Source organism: Rutidosis leptorrhynchoides, chromosome 9, assembly GCF_046630445.1.
Source record: "Rutidosis leptorrhynchoides isolate AG116_Rl617_1_P2 chromosome 9, CSIRO_AGI_Rlap_v1, whole genome shotgun sequence".
Taxonomy (NCBI): domain Eukaryota; kingdom Viridiplantae; phylum Streptophyta; class Magnoliopsida; order Asterales; family Asteraceae; genus Rutidosis; species Rutidosis leptorrhynchoides.
Window position 1 is genome coordinate 64,655,499 of NC_092341.1, and position 18,019 is coordinate 64,673,517.

Below are 18,019 nucleotides of genomic sequence, written 5' to 3' on the forward strand. Positions count from 1 at the left end.
CCTTTCAAATGCCGGTTTGATTGTTTTTACGGGTCCACCGCAAAACCCTAATATGCGTATAATAGTTTCATATAAAAATATTCAAACCAGCATTTGAAATGCCGGTTTAGGGGTTTCTACGGGTCCACATCGAAAACCTAAATACCGTATACCAGTTTCATATAATAATACCCAAACCGGCATTTGAAATACTGGTTTGGTGTCCAAACTGACAAACCGGCAAATCCATGCTTGGTTTACCTATTTTTATGAAGAAAAAAATTAAAAAACTATTTCTGTAAAACCTATAAATATATTACTATTTTGAAAAAAAATTTCTTATCCACACAAGTGACAAACGAAACTTTTAAATGATTTAATATTAAAATAATATGATGTATTAAATATTACTAAGATTGATTGTTTAATTGAGCTTTAATTCTAATATTAAAGATTAGCTATCCGCTTCTATATAATAAAAAGATATTAATCAAAGACCAGATTTAATAAGTATTTTATATTTAATTTAAAAATACCACATAAAATACGAGATCTTACACTAAAATTTGATTATACTATTTAATTGAGCTTTAATTTTAAAATTAAAGCTTAGCAATCTGCTTCCTATACATAATAATAGAAAACTTAAGATAAAAAAAGATTTAGAAATTATTTATTATTTAATTTGAAAATACCACACGGCTCTTCCACAGGTTTTTCCATATTCTCATGTGGCGATTCCATTTTATTTACGTTTTTATGCTCCTATTTATAGTCTACATTTGATTAAAACATCTGTAATTATCATCAATAGTAACGATTTTATAAACTAATGTTTAAAATTTTTATCCAACGGACGGGCATAGAAAACTAGTATGTATGTATGTATGTATATATATATATATATATATATATATATATATATATATATATATATATATATATATATATATATATATATATATATATATATATATATATATATAGGGGAAAGGTGAAGTGACATGTAGAGGTAAGGGAGAAGTAATTTTTATTTTTTTGTTAATTTTTTTTTTTTTACAAACATCAACGTTGAGTCCCCAAAATGATTAAAGATTTAATTATTAAAAAACAGCATTATGTATACTAAAATGTAATGTGCGGCCAGCATAGGTTTATTTATGTTTAGACAACATTTACTGATGTGTTAAGTGTTCCAGTATGCTGCCTAGTCTACCAGAACAAGGTAGAGTGTCTTCTTCAATCAGCACAGGATGTGTGCCCATCAAATTAAGAAGATCAAGTGAACCAGTAGAAGAACCACTATAGCAGGTAGCAGCATATAACACTTAGATAATTATGCTCTATTACAAACATAAGAGTTTTCTGTGGGATCTACATCAATTGTACTATTCAACAGAAGTTGAAGACAAAGTTGAACAGAAAAAGGACAGGCGTCGGTAGCTGACAAGTGACCTCACAAGACAACGTGAGAATGCAGAAGTTTAACGCATGTGCAGACATGGGTTACTACTTTGTTAACCTCTAGGGGAACCAACATTCTATTTGGTTATTCAGATAGTATTGTCAAACCGAATTGGGTGTTCCTGCAAATAGCTACCAAAGAGGAAAGAAAGAAAGCACACTCTCTGATGATGTTGTCTACACAAATATAGACAACCTATTTACCAATGGACAATAAATCTATTACCTGGTTAATATGACTTCTATAAATAGATAACTTCACTATTGTAATGAGTAATGGTGTGGGTTTATTATATAGAGTCCAAACTTGTAAAAGCTTAATATATCCTCTTTAGCTAAACTTAGGTGTAATCTGTATAAACCAACTATTTGTTCCGCCATTGAATAGTTGTGATTCTTTGAGATTCATATCAATATAAGAATAACGTTGAAAATAAAGACTATTATTTAATTATCTGTTTAAATACACTTAACTGTTTGATTATTTGTTTAAACGAAAAGAATTATATTCATCCCCTCTACAATACTCATGTTGTTATCTAAGGGACCAACAATTAAGATTAGGTGAAAATATGAATATTAAAAGAAAAACTTTGTGATAAATATTATTACTATGACCTAAAATTGTGATGAATGTTATTTTTTCGAGCGAATTTTATTTCAACTTTAAACTTTTTTTCAAAATTTAGCCCAATTTAGAGTTTAGGGTTTAGAATTAGGGTTTGGGGTTTAGTGTTTTGGGTTTAGTCCCGAAACCCCAAGCACTAAACTTTAAACCGTTCAGGTTAAAAACTCAATCTAAACCCTAAATCTAAATCATAAACCCTAATTTCTAAATAACATTCATCACGATGAATGTTATTTCTTCGAGTTGGTTTCTAAATCAAAATAATAACATTTATGACAAAGTATCTTTTTTAAATGTTCATATTTTCACCTAATATTAATGTTCAAAACAAAAATTTTACTTCCCCTTTCCCCCTACATGTGACTTACCTCTGGATCCTATATATATATATATATATATATATATATATATATATATATATATATATATATATATATATATATATATATATATATATATATATATATATAGGGAGGATCCAGAGGAAAGTGGCAAATTGGAGAGAAGCGGGGGTAATTTTTTTTCCTTATTTTTGAAATTTCTTTCTACAAACGTTAAGATCAGATGAAAATATAAACATTTAAAAAAGACACTTGTGAAGAATGTTATTATTTTGGCAAGAAAACGCTCGGGGAAATAACATATAACATTCATCGTGATGAATGTTATTCTTCGATCGTCTTTTTAGGTTTAGAAATTAGCTTTTAGAAATTAGGTTTAGAATTGAGTTTTTAACACGAACAGTTTAGAGTTTAGGGTTTTGGATTAAGGAACTAATCCTAAAACAATAAACCTTAAACTCTAAATCGGGATAAATTTAGAAAAAAAATCGCATAAGATGAAAAACGCTCGAAGGATGATCTTCATCATGATGAATGTTATCAAAAAATAACATTTTTCGATTATTGTTATTTCTTTGAACAATTTTTGGTCAAAATAATAACATTTATCACAAAGTGTCTTATTTAAATGTTCATATTTTCACCTAAACTTAATATTTGTGAAAAATATTTTGTTAAAAAATGAAAAAAAATATTACTTCCACCTTCCCCTACATGTTCACTTCCTCTTTATTCGTATATATATATATATATATATATATATATATATATATATATATATATATATATATATATATATATAGTGGTAGGATCAATGGGAAAGTAACCAATTGAGGAGAAACGGGGGGAAACAATTATTTTTTTTTTTTTGTTTTTTGAAAAAAAAATTGTTCACGAACATTATAGATTGGATGAAAATATGAACATTTAAAAAAGACACTTTGTGATAAATGTTTTTATTTTAACGGGAAAAACGCTCTAAGAAATAATATATAACAATTATCGTGTTTTTCGAGCGTATTTTGAGGGTTTAGAAATTAGGGTTCAGATATTAGGGTTTAGATAGGGTTTAAAAATTTAGGGTGTAGGGTTTAGATTTAGGATTTAGATTGAGTTTTTAACACGAACAGTTTACAGTTTAGGGTTTAGGATTTAGAATTTATGGTTTTGGGTTTAGGGACTAAACCCTAAACTCTAAACCCCAAACTCTAAAGCGGGCTAAATTTTGACAAAAAGTACTTCACAAACCATGAAGAAAAAAATGTTCGAAGATTAACATTCTTCACGATCAATATTATCTTGAATGTTATTTTTATTGATCGTTTACCCGCGTAAATAATAACATTCATCACGAAGTGTCTATTTTAAATGTTCATATTTTCGTGTGATCTTGATGCCTGGAAAAAAATTCGAAAAAAACCAAAATTTAAAAGAAAAAAAAATTACTTCACCCACTTCCCCCGCTTCTCCCCAATTGGTTACTTTCCCCTTGATCCTACCCACTATATATATATATATATATATATATATATATATATATATATATATATATATATATATATATATATATATATATATATATATATATATATATATATATATATATATATATATATATATATATATTCATATAGAACGAGGTCGTTTTCCAATGGAAAACCTCTTCAAAGAGAATACATATAAACGTGGAAAACGGGAAAGTTTGCACTAAAAAACAAACAATTAAACGGAAACTATCTAAAAACATGCTTCTCTAACAACCTGATAAACCTAAAAACAAATTAACCAATACTAAACTCAATACTACATGATAATAGCATAAACCAAACCAAAAAAAAAAAAAAAAAATATTAAATCAATAAACGCATGAGATGAAACCAACCAATCAACTTCAAGGTCTCACCCTTTTTAACTTTACCATCAACCGTCTCATTCAAAAATAAAAAGTGTAAGGACCCCGAAGTTGTATAGTGTTAATGTGAAACATGCTTAAATGAAGGTTCATTAGAAGAGGACTATATAAGGAACCTATGTAGTCCTAATTAAATAGCCATTGTATTGTAAATGAGTTCTAGAAGCTGTGAAATGTAAATCTTACCGATTCTCTTTCATACCGAGTCTCCTTCTTACTTATCGAATCTCATTCTAACTTGTCACATCTTCCAATCTCAACATGATCTGACCTATCATTTGGAATCAGAGCTTCCAGGGAGTGATTCTACATCACTATATCGATCCAGAGATTGAAGATTACAGAATCTGTACATTCTCGGTAGATTGAATCAGATTCGGTATAATCGAATTTGATAATCTGACGTTCAGATTTGTGTGATAAGTTCAGTGAAGGTGTATTAGGTTGATTAGAAAGAGTTTCGATCATCATTACAGCTTTTTAACATCAATTATGAAGAATCAAGTTAATTTTTAGAGTTCGTGGCTAAAACTCTCGGTATTGATCAAATACAGCTTGATTATGTATTTTAGTAAAGGTTTGAGGTTTCAGTTGTGATCGTGAGGTGTTAAATCACATTTTTGACGGTTTAATTTCATCAATTCTTCAAGTTTTGAAGATTCGATCAACACTCGGTATCGTAACTGCCATACCGAGTCTGCTTCAAAGTTGATAATTCATCTTAAGTGTTGTAGATTGTGGTGTGTTTATGATTCTATCACATTCGGTTTAATCATACACAGCTAATTGGTGTGGTTTGAGAAAGGATTTGATTGAATTTTTAAGTTTCTATACTTAGACTCGGTATTGTCAACTGCTACAGTTGACATTCGGTACCCTATACATTCGGTATCTTTGATATTTTGTGCGTTACTAACTTGTTTCCTTGTGCAGCAAGGTTACTGAATCTAATTCAAAGGAATTGGATTGTGTTGGGATTCAAAAATTTACAGAATTTTACTACCGAGTCAAATACCGAATCAGGATCTCGGTATCACTTAATACATTGGTTTTAAGTGTCACGACCCTACTTTTTCCGTTATCTTTTACCGTTTATTATTTAACACCCGTTAATTGTTGTTCGTGCCATGTCATCTCTATGACCTATATTATTATTTTTGTAATAATATATTAATTATTATGTGATATGTGAATATTTGTATTCATATTTTAAGTTGTACGTTTCTACGTGTCGTGGATTTCTATCCGGCGAATCTTTTCGGTTTTCGAACCAACGGTCAGACTTTTGAGATTTTCGAATCTCAATTATTTTAAATATGATATTTTGATGTCATATAATTATATATAGTGTTTATATATTTTATTTGTCACGCATATGTCATCTCTCCGAATATTTAATCGCGTAGCGGTGTTTTCGCGTTTCGGGCTTCGTTCGAGCATTCGGGCCACAAGACTTCTTTCATTTATCAACTTGGGCTACAAATGGGGCCCATCCACACCATTTTGGCCGGCCATCCCCTTATCCCCTCCCCATTTTCATTTTTTTTCATTTTTCATTTCATTATCACTTTACATTTCCTTGTTTTTCCCTAAACCTAATCATCTCTCCTCTTCCTCTTTTCTTTTTCTTGGCCGTCACCTTCTCACCATTATCATCATCAATTGTCATCATCAAGAGCTTGGATCAAAGGGCTTTTAGCATCAACGGATTCCTCTCTTCGATCTCTACACGTGTATATCATTCAATTCTTGATTAGGGTAAAAACCCTAACCCTAACTTTTTGATTTTTATTTAATTTTTCTGTTTTTGATGATTAATATGATAGTATAGTGCTTGTGTACTGTTGGATTAATGATTGTATGCATAGAATTACTCGTTATTACATGTTTTCGGTTTGATTGATTGTGACAGCAGACTAATCGACCATTTCAGTACACTTAACTGATGTTTTTTTGTTAAGTTAAAGTGTTTAGATGTGTTCCTCTCATCAAGACATTGATTTTAGACTCCGGATTCATGTTATTTCGATTCCCGGAGCTTAAGATATGATTAAAATGGTGTTTTCATGAAATCAAAAGATAAAAATGAATGTGTTCAGGTTTGGTCCGACTTTGTGACTATTTTTAGAGTCTCTAGGGTGTACTAGTGTGTTAGGATTAATGATTTGATGAACATTCATGTTCGGGTCATCGAAATTCGAGTCATGGATCACCCGTTATGACTAAAACATGTTTTTAAACGGATTAAAGCTCCAAATTGAATTAGGGCTGTTCGTTAGAACTTGGTGGCTATTCTTGTGATGTTCTTGAGTACACTAATGTGTCGGGTGGTTTGGTTAGGCGGAGATATATATGAGACTCGCCGAAAACCGATACCCGGGACTCAAGTTATGACCCGATGAACTTCTCATTAAAACTTATGGTTATGAAATGGAACTTATGACATAAATAATGATTTTCATTATTAATAAATTACTTATGATATAAAAAGTAATTATTTTAATTTAAGACTTATGATATACATATTTATTATATCATTCATTAATTACATTATGACTAATTAAACATTTAATTAAACTTATGATTAATAATACTTTTATTATTAATGAGAAATACTTATGGTAAGTATTAAACTTATGTTATGAGATCATTATAATAAGACTTATAATAAGAATTAATTAATCATTTAATTATTATAAGGCTTAGTTATTATTTAATTATAATATAATTATTAAATACTTATGATTTAATGATTATAATTAGAAACTTATGATATGATTAATAATTCATTGCTAATTAATAATACTTATGATATGATTAAAATTTATTATTAATTAATAATACTTATATTATGATTAATATTTAATTAATTAATTAAATACTTATATTATATTAATTATATCATTTAAACTTATGTTAACTTTAATAATTCATTTTAATTTAATTAAACTTTGATATGACATAATTATACATATATAACTTTAAATAACATTATAACTTATATTATTAGTATAACTTATACTTTAAAATTCAATGTTGACTATGTTTGACCAAGGTTGACTTTTGAGTTGACTTTCGGTTGACTTTGACTTTCAGTTGACTTTTGTTGACTTTCTAATTAAGAAAACTTTCCTAACTTATAAACTTTCCAAAAATAGCAACTTTCTAAATATGGAACCTTTCCAAACATAGAAACTTTCTAAAAATAGAAACTTTCCTAAAATAGAAACTTTCCTAAAAATAGAAAATTTCTAAAAATAGAAACTTTCCTAAAATAGAAATTTTTCTAAAATAGAAACTTTCCTAAAATAGGATATTTCTAAAAATAGAAACTTTCCAAAAATGGAAACCTGCTAAAAATAGAAACTTTCTAAAAATAGAAAGTACGTGTCCCTACGCTGTCCTAATCAAAAAGAAGAATACTGAGTGATGTTCTATGTTTACTTGCAACAAGTACTATAGCTATCATACTAAGACTTGACCTAAGTTAGTTATTTATATCGACCTGCTTTATTTATAGGTCGGCATTGTGATCATTCTTGATCACTTTAATTTCTGCGGTTCACGTTCTGTGATATTACTTCGTTTACGTTAAGGTGACTCATAGTCCCATTTTTCTATTTTATATCTTTTGGGATGAGAATACATGCATTTTATTTTTTTTCATATTGGACACAAGTGGAAGTTGGTTTAAGTTATTCATTGTGAGTTGAACGAAAATATTCTCTAGTCTGGTAACTGTAATCACTGGTTTCTACTGGTAAACGCGAATCCTATGGATAGATCTATTGGGTTTGACAACCCCATTTCGTGCTAGTCGCGCTAGTAATTTTTGAAGACGGAATGTGTTAGTACTTCGTAATTATTTAAAGATACACCTGTTCAGTGTATATTGTGTTTGGTAAGGGTGGAATTAGTTAAGTGGTTACCAGGTGGCTCACGGGTTAATGGAATAATGTTTTTTTATGTTTTCGAGCATATAATTTTGTGGTCCAAAATGGGTCTTTATGTTTTCAAACATAAATTTTTATGGTTTAAATTAAATATTGTTTGCAATATTAAACCTATAATTCACTCAACATTTTTGTTGACAGTTACTCGCATGTTTTATTCTCAGGTTCATGATTGATCGCTTTCGTTGTGCTTAGAGAGTCTGCATATTTATGATGTCAGCTTTTGTTAAACAGTAACTTGCTTTCTATTTTGATACATTAAATTGTGGGTGTTTGTTGACTTTGTTTTGGTCAACTTTTGATTAAGTATTTGTGTATGGTTTTTCTAAACTTACATATTTTGGTAGGTTTCCTTTATAGGAAATCATTTTTAAATAAAGAATGCAAGGTTATTTATTAAATTCATTTAGAGTTTTGATCAAGCTGTGGGACCAAGATAACGATGGTTATCAAGTGTACTTTGACGGGTCATTATAGTTGGTATCAGGGCCTTGGTTGTAGGGAATTAGGCTGCATTGATGTCGTTACCCGAGTCAATAGGGTGCATTAGTGAGTCTAGTCTACAGCCTGGCCTATAATATATTATTATATGTGATCATTTGTATCGTATTGGTATATATATTGTTATCATACATACATCTCTATTATGTTCTGAATCCGGGAGCGACTCCCATTCCGATTTAAACGTATTCTCCGACTTATCCGAGTTTATCCTTATAAGAACACCTCGGATAGTGAAACCGAGAGATGTCATTCTTGACTTCTAAAATTCTCGACATTTCTATGTCATCTATTATGGTTATGTGTTTGACGTTTGAGTTATATTATGGGAGATGTCATCCTTGACTTCTAAAGGCTTGGCATTTCAATGTCAGCCATTATGTTTAGGTATATAACATTCTTGTATATTACGTGCCTTTGTGCCGTTGTGCCTTTGTGCTTTGGGTTGCGAACTGGAAACATCATTCTTGACATTTAAAAATTCTGGATACTTCAAATACATTTTTGTGTCATAGTTAATCTTATCCATTACTTTTGATATTTTTGTCTCTTGTGCTATCCTTAGCACATTGTTTAAGAAATCATTTTAGAGAGAATGTGTGAAAATTCGAGGTTGATCGCGTGTCCTGACCTCATGTAGTGCTATTGGAATGGAACTATGAATTAGTATAATATAATGACGTCAGGCCAACGTGATTATATTACGTTAATTCATATAGAAATTCCAATATTGTGACATGAGGAATAGAAAGCGAGTCAAAGAAATTTTTTGCACCACTCATTTAGAAAATTTCAATGTTACTACATGAGTAAGGAAAAATACTCATTATCTTATTTGTTGAAATACGAGAAGCTCATTTTTAGCAAACTGCCTATCTCGTGCTTTATCCTTCATACCTCGCTTGTTAACGACAGCTTCGCACGTGAACAGTTTTGGTCCAAGGACTTATGTCTTAATAATAGTCAAAATGACATTTAATCCATTGGTTTTCATAACCACATAACATTTGTTGGTCAATGTCACACGACGATCCATGTCCTCCACTCGATCTTCAACGATCTTACTTCAATTCGTAAGCTTTGAAATACGAATACTCTGTTTATCGGAATTTTTACAAATTTGTTTATTTGTGCGGTCCTCACGAGATTTATGGGTGAATAGAAGTAATAAAATATTCTGTCACGAATGCAATTTATAAAATCATATATGTACGTATAAATTCAAATGAATAGATTTACCCTTACCTATTTTAGTTAGTACTTACTAAATTATACCTTTAAAGTATTTTGAAACCACTCCTTTATTGAGTTGTTTAATTAAGTCAAATTGTTTTACGTGAAATGGTACACGTTGTACATGCTTCTACATTTACTAAAAACCTCGTTCCGTTTATGGGGTCACATCAGACGTTGAAAGCTTTTTCAAAAATTTCTTTGATTGATTATATTAAAATTTTTGCATTACTCTACCGTGTGGTTGGATCACAGTTCTTCTCATCCTCTGTTTAAGGATGAAACTTACCATTAAGTTCATTGATAAAAACTCTCACACCACTTTGGATGGCGGTTTTATAAAATTGTTGGGAAGTCTTTGCGCTCATAAAAATTTTCCCCCTTGTGTTTGGAGATGACCGACACGCGGACCGATTAATCAGTTTTTTGAGGTACGTTCAGTGGCCACCCTGTTCTCAGGAAAGGTACTGGGTGGGTTTCTACCCCAATTGTTGTTACAATTGGTATCACAGATAGATATTACACTAGACCATCTGAGAAGTTTCTACTCTCGATATTCACGGCTAACCACAACACCCTCGTAAACATCAATCCTATGATTCAATACTTTGAGGTGCACGAAATCATTTTTGGAGATTCATCTCACCTGGAGTCAACTATTCTTTATAACCTATGATTCACGTTCCTTTTCATTCGCACATAAATTGAAGAATAAGGATGAATCCTAGATTGACTCTCTCATAGTGCGAGGAGTTCACTCTCGATGAAAGATCACACTTTTCGTACGTTTTCCCTTCGGAAATGTAATGAAAATTTACTTTGTAGTCCATGATCCTCGTTATTCCCTTTGAAGGAATTGCCTTAAACATCTATACCACTGGTATGACTACCCTATATATTTCTTCCTTCATTGGTTCCAACTGTATCTCATTCGTCCTTGTTCATCCTCTTGGGAAGCCCCTGTTTTGTTTGTTGAGAAGAAAGATGGTTCGTTCCGATTGTGTATTGGTTACCGCGAGTTGAACAAGCTTACTATTAAGAATCGTTACCCCCTCCGAGAATTGATGATCCGTTTGATCAGCTTCAAGGTTCGTCCGTTTATTCTAAGGTCGATCTTCATTTTGGTTATCACCTATTGCGCGTTAAAGAAACTGATATTCCGAAAACCGCATTCCGCACCCGTTATGGTCACTACGAATTTCTTGTTACGTTGTTCGGATTAACTAACGCACCTACTGTGTTCATGGACCTCATGAACCGTGTGTGTAGACCCTATACAGGATAAATTCGTTATCGTCTTCATCGATGATATTCTTATATATTCTAAGAGTGATCAAGAGCACGAAAAGCATTTGAAGTTAGTGCTTGATTTGTTAAGAAAGGAAGAGCTATATGCTAAATTTTCAAAGTGTGCATTCTGGTTGAAAGAAGTTCAATTCCTTGGACACGTTGTTAGTAAGAAGGGAATTCAAGTTGATCCTGCCAAGATTGAGGCGATTGAGAAGTGGGAAATTCTGAAGACTCCTACTCAGATTCGTCAGTTTCTAGGATTAGCAGGCTATTATAGAAGGTTCATTTAAGATTTCTCTCAAATAGCTAAACCTCTGGCTGCTTTAACGCACAAGGGGAAGAAGTATGAGTGGAAGGATGAACAAGAGACTGCTTTTCAAACCCTGTAGAAGAAGTTGACTACCGCTCCGATATTATCACTACCTGAGGGTAATGACGATTTTGTTATTCATTATGATGCTTCACGTCAGGGCTTTGGCTGTGTTTTGATGCAGCGAAAGAAAGTCATTTCTTACGCGTCACGTCAGTTGAAGATTCACGAACAGAATTATACAACCCATGATTTAGATTTGGGAGCTGTTGTGTTTGCGCTTAAGATTTGGAGACATTATCTATATGGGGTCAAAAGTATAGTGTACACTGATCACAAAAGTCTTCAACATATCCTCGATCAGAAACAGCTGAATATGAGACAGTGAAGATGGGTTGAGACGTTGAATGATTATGATTGTGAACTTTTATATCATCCAGGGAAGGCCAATGTTGTGGCCGATGCGTTAAGTTGAAAACAGAGGGTTGAACCTCGCAAGTTCAGAGCTTTGAATATGACCATTCGAACTAACCTCGCTAGGCAGATTCTTGTGGCTCAACAAGAAGCCTTGAAGGAGGAGAATTTTGTGAACGAGAAAGTCAGAGGCATGAGTAAGAAGCTTGAGGTATGAGCAGATGGTACTAGATACTTTGCGGGACGTCTTTGGGTTCCAAAATTTGGTGATCTGCGACAACTTGTTTTAGATGAGGCTCACAAGTCTAGGTACTCTATTCATCCTGGTTCAGGAAAGATGTATCATGATCTTAAGGAGCTGGACTGGTGGCCTAATTTGAAAACTGATGTGGCTACTTATGTGACTAAGTGTTTGACCTGTACTAAGGTTAAAACTGAACATCAGAAATCGTCTGGACTTTTGGTGCAACCTGTGATTCTCGAGTGAAAGTGGGAAGGTATTACAATGGATTTTATTACGAAGTTACCGAGAGTTGTAGGTGGTTATGATACCATTTGGGTGATTGTTGACCGACTCACAAAGTTAGCTCATTTCTTACCGATTAAGGAAACAAATTCAATGGAGAAGCTTACTCGTTTGTATTTGAAGGAAATTGTTTCAAGACATGGTGTTCCTGTATCTATTATTTCAGATCAAGACAGTCGATTTATATCGAGGTCTTGGCAATCCTTACAGGAAGTTTTGGGAACTAAGTTGGATATGTGCACCGCTTATCATCCGTAGACGGATGGTCAGAGTGAAAGGACCATTCAAATGTTAGAAGACATGTTGCGAGCGTGTGTTATTGATTTTGATTTTGGTAACAGTTATCATGCAAGTATTAAGGCCGCACCGTTTGAAGCTCTGTATGGTAGAAAGTGTAGGTCTCCTATCTATTGGAATGAGGTTGGGAATGCTCAACTCACAGGCCCAGAGATTATTCATGAGACTACCGAGAAGATCGTACAGATTAAAGAAAGATTGAGAACCACCAGAAGTCGGCAAAAGAGTTATGCCGATGAGAGAAGGAAGGATATAGAATTTTAGATCGGTGACCATGTTATGTTGAAGGTAGCACCTTGGAAGGTTGTGGTACGATTTAGTAAGAGAAGAAAGTTGAATCCTCGATTTGTTGGACCATTTGAAATTACAGAGAGAGTTGGACCGGTGGCTTATCGTTTGAAATTGCCACAAGAACTTAGCGCCGTTCATGACATTTTTCATGTGTAAAATTTGAAAAAGTGTTTGGCCGAGGCCGATGAGACAATTCCTCTTGATGAACTTCATGTAGATAAACAACTCCATTTTTTTTGAGGAACCTGTCGAGATTATGGATCGAGAGGTTAAGTCACTCAAGCAAAGTCGAATTCCTATCGTCCGAGTGAGATGGAATGTGAGATGCGGACCCGAGTTCACTTGGGAGCGTGAAGACCAGATGAGGTAGAAGTACCAGCATTTGTTCCCAGATGTCGAGTCAACCCCTGCACCTGCTTAAGTTTCGGGACGAAATTTCCGTAACGGGAAGGTACTGTCACGACCCTACTTTTTTAGTTATCTTTTACCGTTTATTATTTAACGCCCATTAATTTTTGTTCATGCCACGTCATCTCTATGACCTATATTATTATTTTTGTAATAATATATTAATTATTATGTGATATGTGAATATTTGTATTCATATTTTAAGTTGTACGTTTCTATGTGTCGTGGATTTCTATCCGATGAATCTTTTCGGTTTTCAAACCAACGGTCAGACTTTTGAGATTTTCGAATCCCAATTATTTTAAATATGATATTTTGATGTCATATGATTATATATAGTGTTTATATATTTTATTTGTCGCGTATATGTCATCTCTCCGAATATTTAATCGCGTAGCGGTGTTTTCGCGTTTCGGGCTTCGTTCGAGCATTCGGGCCACAAGACTTCTTTCATTTATCAACTTAGGCCACAAATGGGGCCTACCCACACCATTTTGGCCGGCCATCCCCTTATCCCCTCCCCATTTTCATTTTTTTTTTCATTTTTCATTTCATTGTCACTTTACATTTCCTTGTTTTTCCCTAAACCTAATCATCTCTCCTCTTCCTCTCTTCTTTTTCTTGGCCATCACCTTCTCACCATTATCATCATCAATTGATCATCATCAAGAGCTTGGATCAAAGGGTTTTTGGCATCAACGGATTCCTCTCTTCGATCTCTACACGTTCATATCATTCAATTCTTGATTAGGGTATAAACCCTAACCCTAAATTTTTGATTTTTATTTAATTTTTCTATTTTTGATGATTAATATTATAGTATAGTGCTTGTGTATTGTTGGATTAATGATTGTATGCATAGAATTACTCGTTATTACATGTTTTCGGTTTGATTGATTGTGGACAGCAGACTAATTGACCATTTAAGTACACTTAACTGATGTTTTTTTGTTAAATTAAAGTGTTTATATGTGTTCCACTCATCAATACATTGATTTTAGACTCCGGATTCATGTTATTTCGATTCCCGGAGCTTAAGATATGATTAAAATGGTGTTTTCATGAAATCAAAAGATAAAAACGAATGTGTTCAGGTTTGGTTCGACTTTGTGACCATTTTTAGAGTATATAGGGTGTACTAGTGTGTTAGGATTGATGATTGGATGAACATTCATGTTCGGGTCATCAAAATCCGAGCCACGGATCACCCGTTTTGACTAAAACATGTTTTTGAACGGATTAAAGCTCCAAATTGAATTAGGGCTGTTGGTTACGACTTGGTGGCTGTTCTTGGGATGTTCTTGAGCATACCAATGTGTCGGATGGTTTGGTTAGGCGGAGATATATATAAGACTCGCCGAAAACCGATACCCGGGACTCAAGTCATGACCCAATGAACTTCTAATTAAAACTTATGGTTATGAAATGGAACTTATGACATAAATAATGATTTTCATTATTAATAAATTACTTATGAAATAAAAAGTAATTATTTTAATTTAAGACTTATGATATACATATTTATTATATCATTCATTAATTACATTATGATTAATTAAACATTTAATTAAACTTATGATTAATAATACTTTTATTATTAATGAGAAATACTTATGGTAAGTATTAAACTTATGTTATGAGATCATTATAATAAGACTTATAATAAGAATTAATTAATTATTTAATTATTATAAGGCTTAGTTATTATTTAATTATAATATAATTATTAAATACTTATGATTTAATGATTATAATTAGAAACTTATGATATGATTAATAATTCATTACTAATTAATAATACTTATGATATGATTAAAATTTATTATTAATTAATAATACTTATATTATGATTAATATTTAATTAATTAATTAAATACTTATATTATATTAATTATATCATTTAAACTTATGTTAACTTTAATAATTCATTTTAATTTAATTAAATTTATGATATGACATAATTATACATATATGACTTTAAATAACATTATAACTTATATTATTAGTATAACTTATACTTTAAAATTCAATGTTGACTATGTTTGACCAAGGTTGACTTTGAGTTGACTTTTGGTTGGCTTTGACTTTCACTTGACTTTTATTGACTTTCTAATTAAGGAAACTTTCCTAATTTATAAAATTTCCAAAAATAGCAACTTTCTAAATATGGAAACTTTCCAAAAATAGAAACATTCTAAAAATAGAAACTTTCTAAAAATAGAAACTTTCCTAAAATAGAAACTTTCCTAAAATTAGAAACTTTCTAAAAATAGAAACTTTCCTAAAATAGAAACTTTCCTAAAATAGAAACTTTCCTAAAATAGGATATTTCTAAAAATAGAAACTTTCTAAAAATGGAAACCTGCTAAAAATAGAAACTTTCTAAAAATAGAAAGTACGTGTCCCTACGCTGTCCTAATCAAAAAGAAGAATACTGAGTGATGTTCTATGTTTACTTGCAACAAGTACTATAGCTATCATACTAAGACTTGACCTAAGTTAGTTATTTATATCGACCTGCTTTATTTATAGGTCGGCGTTGTGATCATTCTTGATCACTTTAATTTCTGCAGTTCACGTTCTGTGATATTACTTCGTTTATGTTAAGGTGACTCATAGTCCCATTTTTCTATTTTATATCTTTTGAGATGAGAATACATGCATTTTATTTTTTTTCATATTGGACACAAGTGGAAGTTGGTTTAAGTTATTCATTGTGAGTTGAACGAAAATATTCCCTACTCTGGTAACTGTAATCACTGGTTTCTACTGGTGAACGCGAATCCTTTGGATAGATCTATCGGGTTTGACAACCCCATTTCGTGCTAGTCGCGCTAGTCGCGCTAGTAATTTTTGAAGACGAATTGTATTAGTACTTCGTAATTATTTGAAGATACACATGTTCAGTGTATATTGTGTTTGGTAAGGGTGGAATTAGTTAAGTGGTTACCAGGTGGCTCACGGGTTAATGGAATAATGTTTTTATATGTTTTCGAGCATATAATTTTGTGGTCCAAAATGGGTCTTTATGTTTTCAAACATAAATTTTTATGGTTTAAATTAAATATTGTTTGCAATATTAAACCTATAATTCACTCAACATTTTTGTTGACAGTTACTCGCATGTTTTATTCTCAGGTTCATGATTGATCGCTTCCGCTGTGCTTAGAGAGTCTGCATATTTATGATGGCAGCTTTTGTTAAATATTAACTTGCATTCTATTTTGATACATTAAATTGTGGGTGTTTGTTGACTTTGTTTTGGTCAATTTTTGATTAAGTATTTATGTATGGGTTTTCTAAACTTACATATTTTGGTAGGTTTCCCTTATAGAAAATCATTTTTAAATAAAGAATACAAGGTTATTTATTAAATTCATTTAGAGTTATGATCAAGTTGTGGGACCAAGATAACGATGATCGTCAAGTGTACTTTGACGGGTCGTTATATTAAGTGTTCTAAGGCTTCAAATCTTGTGGTTACCGAATCCTTACCGAATCTGGGTGTGTTACTTGTGTTACTGATCAGTTTCTGATACAGAATCTGGTTTACCGAATATTTACCGAATCTGCTACAGTACCGAACCATTTACCGAATCTGCTACAGTACCGAACCAGATACCGAATCTGACATTTTTTGTTAGATTGTTGTGAACCTTCATCCTAGATTTGTGTAATACCGAATCTTTACCAAATTTACCTCAAATTTAAGATGTCTACTCAAGATACTTTGATCATTGGATCAGATTCCCGACCTCCAGTGTTCTTTGATGGCAAGTGATAATACTAAAAATGAACATATATTTCATAGCATTATCCTTCAAGAAAGACAAGCTTTTAGTTGCAATTGTTCTATTTACAAGTGATATTCGTTTAAATAATAAAAGGTGAAGACAAAAGACAGATTCGACGATTTGAAGACGCAAATGACCAAAACTGTGATGACCCGGGAATTTTCGATCAAATTTAAACCTTAATCTTTATATGTTTCCGACACGATAAGCAAAATCTGTAATGTTGAGTCTCGAAAAATTTAAAATTTTATTCATGTAATCAATTACCCTTCGACCACTTCCAACGATGCGCGAATAAATAGTCATAAATAGATATATATAGATATATCTATATACATAGGAATATTATTTGTTAACATATAATAATATTAAATCTATTGATTTAAAAATATGTAATTAGCACTTAAACTATATATATATAAAAATAGTATATTGGAAATACATATAATTGGTTTCGAATTCATGTAGTAAACGATTGTAATGCTCAATGGTTATTTAAACAAGTTAAGGTATAATAGTTATATTAATTTCATTAAGATAAATATTAATATTAATATCAGTATTAATAATACTATTAAAATTATAATACATAATATGTAATCTGATACAAGTAATTTGTTACATTATTATTATAATTTTTTTATTATTAATATCACTAAAAGTCATTATTATTATTAT